Genomic DNA, 8,413 nt, shown 5'->3' with positions numbered 1-8,413 from the left:
TACAACCATTAAAATATTTAACATATATTAAGGTGAAAAAGTTACTTACACCACATCGCAATTAATTTTTTTCAAAACACATTTTTCTAAAATAATCTTATATCATTGACCCTTATTGTACCTGGAGAGACTGTATTTATTTGTTTAAATGGCAAAAGCCATAGTCATATTTATGTTGCTCACAAAAGGACTGACAAGGCCATGCTATCCAGTTAAACTTTGGCCTTACAAAAAGATTCAAAGATTTACATTTAATTCAATACCTTGCCTTGGGCAGCAAAGAAAACAAAATGCATTAAACGCAGAATGGCGCAATGATCCATTTCCTTACATACTGTAAGAAAATATGCTTAAGGAAGAGATAAAGAAACACGAAACTCTGCATGCCAGTCAACAAAATGCCCCATGAAACCAGTACAAGTGTGATTCATAGTGAATATCGGCTTATTTGCATATAATGAAAGTCAAATGCTAAGAATTCATTAATGCAATAAGCACACATTCTTTTTGGATGTCAAACATGCAGAAAAACAGCGAGGAAATACTGCCTATGCAAACATATTCCCCTTGAAATACCCTCCTGTGTGCTGGCCGGGAAAGTATATTTACTTCACAGGAAGATTTTTGTTGTTGTTGTCTTCTTTATTACGTTGAATGACAAATGCATGCTGTCTCATTTCTTTTGTTTTATTTTTGAATTGTATAAATATTAAAATGAGCTCAGCTCAGTGTATTTTCTAATTTCCATTGTAGCCATTTGAAAGGCAAAAATAGGTTGCAATATTAAGTAACCTTTTGGGCAGTTTGCACCATAACTCATACTGTTGAAGGTGTGCAACAGCCATTCAGCTTTATTTCTATGAAATCTCCTCTTTGAGCTGAACTAGCATTTGTTCTGGTCAGTCAATAAAGTACATCCACTCAAGATTATTCAGGAATATTCATCACTTATTTCAACTACAATACATCCTGCTCTTCTGTAATTGTAAGCCCCTTTTTAGTCCTCTCCTATAAATCATTCAATTCAAAGTTTAGCATAGCATGCAGTGGTCATTTGCTTTATCTTTGGTTTTGGCAAGAAACTTAGCATGAAAAGGATCATATACTCACACGAAAGATAATTCACTTAATTCATGTCATGTATAGAACGCTAAATTCGTACATTGGGATGTTTTCAAAGCGTCCTCGTTGTCATCTGATTAAGTATTTGATTTCATTCATCAAATTGTCTTAATTACTGCTGACTTGAACGTCCTTGAAAAGCTACCCAGTGTAGATTACATGCATTTTCATCTAGATGATTAATGACAAGATTTATTCATTGCGAAAAGTGCCTGGCTGTCTTCAAAGACGTTCAATGTGGAGCAGTAATTTGATTCAATTACTGGCAAGTGCTTCACAAAGGCAAAATCAATTCGGTGGGGTGCTCACAAATATAGCTGTACATATTCCTATTAACAAAAGTTGCTTAAAAGCCGTTTGTTTCGATTGGGTGGCACAAAAACCATTACAACAAACAAAGTAGAAGAAAGTGTTCCTATATGTTTGTATAGCCTCCTCCGCTCTAAATGCAACAATGCAGAAGCCTGAACAAAGTAACCGTTCGATTAGATCCAAGAAAGCCCAGTTTGATAGGTATTAACTGCAAATCAATTTTCTTTGTCTGATAATTAAAGTCTTAACTCAACTATAGTCACAAAGATGCACATTTTTCAAAAAAGGGTTTCTATAATGACTAAATTCCTAAAAAATTCCCAAACTTTTGCACACTGTAAAGACTGTTCACTCCAACGATAGTGTAACTATAACAATAATGTTGCAATAATTATACAAATTGTTTGAGAAAAGGGAAGTCTATACCACAAATATAATAATAACGATACAGACTAACAATATGAACACTTTCAGAACTTAGAAATTACTTTTTATATTATGTTTATACAGTCATGGCCAAAGATATCGGCACCCTTGGTAAATATGATCAAATAAGGCTTTGAAAATATATCTGCATTGTTAATCTTTTTGATATATATTTTTTTTTAAATCACAAATATGTATCCATTTATTGGATAATAATAATTTACAATAGGGGGAAATATAATAATGAAAGAAATGTTTTTCTCTAATTAACGTCACCTTTTTATTAAATACTTTTTGAAACCTGTGGAGTGGCATCTCCATTCCCTCCTTCAGGGAACGAGGGTTACCATACGTAACCGAGACGTTTCTAATTACAGTTAAGAGTAATCTGGGTCCCACTTTATATTAGGTGGCCTTAACTACTATGTACTTACATAAAAAAATAAGTACAATGTACTTATTGTGTTCATATTGTATTGTAAAACACTTTTGCTGCTATTGAGGTGGGATGGGGTAAGGTTAGGGAGAGGCTTGGAGGTATGGGTTTAAAAAGTTTAAGGGTGGGTTAAGGTGTAAAGTATGGGTCAACAGTGTAATTATAAATGTAATTACAGAAATTAAATACAGATGTAATTACATGTAGGTTTTTTTTAAATATAAGTACAATGTAAAAACATGTATGTACACAATAAGTACATTGTACTAAATTATTAATTAAAATGTAAGTACATAGTAGTTAAGGCCACTTAATATAAAGTGGGTCCATAATCTGTTATCAGAGATAAAAAGTAATGATCATATGACAGAAATATACAGTTCTATAAGATACTACAAATTATGCAGTCATGTATTAATTTAAGCAGAAGTAATGAATGTTAAACCAATGATTACATCCCATGGGGAATAAATGTGCTGAAATGTACTTCAGTTTAACTAAGGAAACCATCCAGATATTTTACAGTTTATAATCCTCTAAAATTAGGTTAAAAACATTACCAGAAAAAACATTTTGCCAGTTGTTTAGACAGACATTGATACATCAACATCTCCTTTGTGAGACCGAGCTGTCACAACAACAAAAAAGTTCGAAACTCATCAACACTATAAATTGTGTTAACAGATGGCCTAACTGACTGTACCTGTTTGATTTTGTATGTTTATTTAAAAAAAGACTTTGCTATAGGAAATCGTTACACATTCAAGCTTTGTAATTACACAAGTTGAAAGTCACACATTAAACTGCCCCAGTGTTTGTCCTTAAAGTGTCCATTGACTAAAAATAAACACCTGTTGAGATTCTAAAAATTTACCATTGATTCGTCCCATCCACATCAGCATTAGGTGTCTGAGGTGGTGGGAGATGTGATAATGGGTTTATCTCACCTGCTGCTATATTCATCAAACTTGTTTTCCTGACAAGTAGTGATCTCTTTACATCTACACACACGTGCAACACTGTTCTCCTGCTTCTTGCTCCTTTCTCCTGCTCCTCTTTGGCTTCACTTTGCGCATCCCAGGCTCACTGAAAATATGTTAGTACTGTATGGCTACACTTCTACAAAACATTAAATAGGTAGCTGCACTTTTTTAGGTGTCATGTCCACAAGTAGTGCTACGAGCTATACAATTTTTCTTTATTAAATGAGGTTAGTAAACATGAGAAAAGTGCCTGTGGGTAAAAATGGTTGAACAATTATATTGCATTGCTTGTAGCATGTTTCACACCTGTTTCAAAGTGAAATATCCAGTGTCTGTTGCTAAATAACTTATTTTTTTTTTATTGTTTTGACATGTTTGATAGTTTGACATTTTTTATTGACATTTTTAAAAGCGATTCTATGAAATCTATACTGATGTCTTTGCCCCCTGTTATTTCCATGTAATTGGTTATATTTTTCATGAATATTTTTCATCCAGTCAAAATGTATTATGACTTTCATAATAACTGACATGAGGTCAGTTCAAATTCTTTCCAATTTTTTTTTTTTTACACAAAATGCAAATTTTTGTTGTTGTTTTCAATTTACATTTCTGTATCAAAACAGTGTATGGATTCATTCAAAAATGAAATCTCATGAAATAGGTCTATGACTGGTTATAAGATTTAATTACTTTATAATTATATATATATATATATATATATATATATATATATATATATATATATATATATATATATATATATATATACATAAATAATAATAATAATAATAATAATAATAATAATAATAATAATATATATTATTATTATTTGTTTATTTATTTATTTGTTTATTTATTTATTTTTTGCCGTAGTGCTGGTTTCTCTGTTTTTTAAAGAAATGTTTTGGTTAAATTCAACATGAACACACTTCACAAAGTATTTCACTTGCACAAAATATAAAGGATATTTAGGATGGAGTTTGAATTTGAGATCTCATCCGCACCATCATAATGAAATCAGCTGGAATGAAAAGCCGTTTCAGGGTGGAGCAAGTTATATTTTGATTGCATTTTATAACCTGATCATGACTCGCTTTATTATTTTCAGAATTACATACATTTATAATTCTTAAGACTTCTTAATAAGAACATTGAGTGTCAAAAAATACTAATTTAAATTCTTCAACAGCATTTTAGTGCATTTAGTGCCCCGGGTAGGCTGAAATAACCAAAGTGGCCATTTAGTAAATGCTTATTTCAAGATTTTAAAGCCAGATTTTTTATGTACTCTCAGTCAAACACTTATACAATAAAGGTTTTAACAGTATGCCAAAAAGTGTCATGCTCATCGATCAATGCTTATCAGCACGAGGTATGATAGCATCTTTCTATATTGTCACCGCAACCTAATCATAAACAAATTGTTATCATTTTATACTCCATATCTCCTTCATTTTCCCACCGCGTGTCACTGCAACTGGTTGCTGCGTTTGGTATTCTTACTATATATTTCTTTTCCTTTTTTTATTATTGGCCTTAAGGGAAAGACTGTCGTATCCAGAATCACGATAGGCTCTGGAGTTTGACTGGGAATCAAATTGTCATTTCTCAAGTGACAGGGTGCTGATTTGCCCAGGTGGCAAAGAGCGATTGGACGTATCTGTTGACAAATGGACACAAGGACAGAGCTGGCAGGGTGCTGCAGGAGACAAAATGCCCCCAGCCACAGGTCTGTATTTTTATCCAACGTCACAGCAGGAAATGTGTCACATTCCATTCACATTCTCACACATTGCAGAACAGCAGGGGTATGAATCAGAATATGCAGTGGACAGACGCTTTTGAAAGCATTTTTGTGCAGGCTTAATTGGTATAATGTACATAAAAATAAACCACCGGCTCTTTGACTGTGTTGTTGTGGTCAGGTAGCTCTTAGAAATACATGAGATGTCATGTCAGAGTCTTTTATGGATTATCTGTCGTAACTGACATTTCTGTTGTTATGTGGAAAACACACAGCACTTCTAATTATAATGTTATTACATAAAAACATTGTCAGCCACTAGACAAAATCTTGCACAGTTGTTGCAAAATATTGCAACATATTTTTTCCATAAATACCTGTAGTTATGTGAATCAGGATAGCTGACAAATAACACGGACATGAACTTTCGGTCTTTAAATTTAATGTCAAATTTAAACATTTAAGGCTCTGTAACTGGTCACGAAGTTTTTTTTTCTTAACTTGACAGGACAAATAAAAACTTACGAGTACAATGAAAAACTTTTTCAAATGCTTCTCCACAGATTATGGACAGAATACAATATCACTGCTATGTTCACACAAATATACATGGGTCCCACTTTATATTAGGTGGCCTTAACTACTATGTACTTACATAAATAAGTACAGTACAAAAAGACAATAAGTGACAGGAAAAGAAGACAATAAAGTGACAAGTTGCAATTATGAAATGTTCAGTATCATTATTATTATCCAATGTCATATGGCACTGGGGTAGAAACTATTCCTGAATATTGTAGCTCATATGGCCCTGAGCAGTTTACAAGTGGGCAGAAAAAAGAAAAGAGTCTGTGTTAGGTGACTGTCTGTAGTCCTTCCTGATACGCTTTGTCTTTTTGAGGCAGCATAATGTAGATGGCCGTACATTCAGGTAGCTGTGTGCCATTGATTTTCTGAGCTCTTTCTTCATACGGAACCACTATAATGATAATCCGCCCAATGTTTTTTCTTTCTTTCTTTTTTTTTAATCCCCACAAATCATAATCACTTTCTCAGATCATACTGTTCACTGATTTTTGGCAGAGTGACATCACATAGACCGAGGTATCTCCCACAATTGTTAATTGACTATGGCGTTTTACCTTCCCTGCCCTGAGTGAGCTGTCATCAGTCCGCCATTGTTTCGACGCCGGAGCGGGTGTTGACAAGAATGTATCCTAAGCGACTGAGGTGTTTTGTTGTTGGATGTAATAATGAACATAGCAGTCGTCATTTACTCCCAACATCTGAGCGGCTGAAGAAGCAGTGGATTACCTTTGTTTTTGAAGGTAATGCAACCCCTTTTTAAGCATTTAAAGGGACATGCACCAAAACAGGTCACTGTAAATGGAAAGGTATTTACAAGGTAAAAGTGTAGCCAAACTATGTTATAGACTTCTTATGAAGACCCTATAGAATCATACCAACTTGTGGAAAATGGGCATCTGATGTCCCCTTTAATCTCTCATTTAATATTTGGTCGCAATAAGTTTCAACTGCTGGTACTAAAACAACATATGTATTTTGAATTAGTTTTTATATATCTTTTTATATTTACTATTCAACAACAACACCAACAACAAAAGAATGCAGTTTTGGTTAAAGAACTATATTAAATATAGCTGCAAGCAGCGATGTCGGGCTCAAGCCATCAGTGCAACGCCACCCTGGTGGCATCGGGAAAACTGTGCCCAGCGGGCATAAGCATTTACAGTAACCCTCTGACAATCAAGTTTTAAGGGATGTGGCAGTTAAAGGGTTAATCCGACCAATCTAGACTTTGAAATCACATACACAGAACAATATATATAACTTTAGTAACACTTTATTTTAAAATGTATAAAAAATGTATAAGGTGTGCATTGTAGCTGACACCTATATGAACACATTACAATTGTTTTGTGACTACAAGTCTTTCTTCTCAAATGCTATTGAGTGGTCGCGAACGCGGATGGGAGAATGGCGCATATTTGTTTTGTTTTTTTTGAGCAACTGGTGCCCCCTCTGGGAGTTGGTGCTCTACGAAGACTGCATACTCTGCATATAGGGAGCGGCGGTACTATCTGGAAGATATATTCCTCAAACCATCGTACAAGTGAAGGTGATGCTAGTCCTTCAAGAATCGCTCAAAACCTTTTCAAGTGTACAGTTTCCTTTTATTGCATCTTGAAATAAATATTTCTGAATTCTGAATCAAACTGGGTTGTGTTTATTGATTTATTTTATAAGACAACTGAAACTTTAATCTCCTTTGTAATATATGTGCTTTTAAACCAAGAACAATGTAATTAGAGATGTATTCCTGCTTAATAATGACTATTATCAAGGGAAAAGGCTTTATAATCATGAACTATTTACTAATGCTTAGCTAATGAGTGCAGTTATTATAAAGTGTTACCAATGCATTTACTAATGTTAACAAATTAGACATTATTATACAGTGTTACCAAACCCTTTAATAATTTATTAGTGTTTTGTAATGATTTTAATGACCTATAAGCATTTGTGAAATAGTTTTGCTTGCATTGCAGCTTAATCTGTCAGTTGAAGAGTTTTACTGTTACATCCATGAGATTAATAAATGTCATGTCACGTCACAGGTTGTCATAGGTCAGTATCAAATGAGTTTGAAATTATAATTTGCAGCACAAATAAGGCTTCTTAGGATGTTTTTAAATCCCCAAAACTGTCAGAAAAGGATAAGGCCTAAGAGATTTCTTAACCTGTAATGAAAGGAAAAAAACACCACCATTAGCAACAACAAAAACAATAACAATTTAAAATATAGATTTTTTTTCCTGATTATTAAAGGAATGATTAGGTCTCTCTCTCTCTCTCTCTCTCTCTCTCTCTCTCTCTCTCTGCCAGACAGCCCCTCCCTACAATCCACACACACTGTCAGTCACCAAAGATTCACAGTCACCAACCCCCTCACACTCACACTCCCCCTCCCTCTCCCCCTCCCTTTCCTCACACAGACGGAGTGGCCAGAGTGAGATCATGTCAGTTGAGAAGTCTGACAGTTTTTTTCTTTTCTTTTATCCATACAGTGTTGTAAAGTCATGAAACTATGCATATTTCCTCATAATGATTTGATCTCTGTATGAAAACATGCCTTGAAGTGTTTGGAAGCTGCAATTTAGACATACAATACAATTAATGTTTCCCTTCTTACTGTCATTTCAAAAAATCACCACGTCAAAACCGTTCAAGCTAACCAAAATCCGTTCGCAATTTAAGTTCCTCGATGTTGTTTCTTCATGTAGTCAAAGTTTGGTGTGTATAGTGTACTTCCCATGTGAGGAGTATGCATTAATTCACAACTGTAAAATCTCAAAAATACACATT

This window comes from Carassius gibelio, chromosome B12 (assembly GCF_023724105.1).
Source record: "Carassius gibelio isolate Cgi1373 ecotype wild population from Czech Republic chromosome B12, carGib1.2-hapl.c, whole genome shotgun sequence".
Lineage (NCBI taxonomy): Eukaryota > Metazoa > Chordata > Actinopteri > Cypriniformes > Cyprinidae > Carassius > Carassius gibelio.
Note: the sequence above shows the minus strand (reverse complement) of the source record.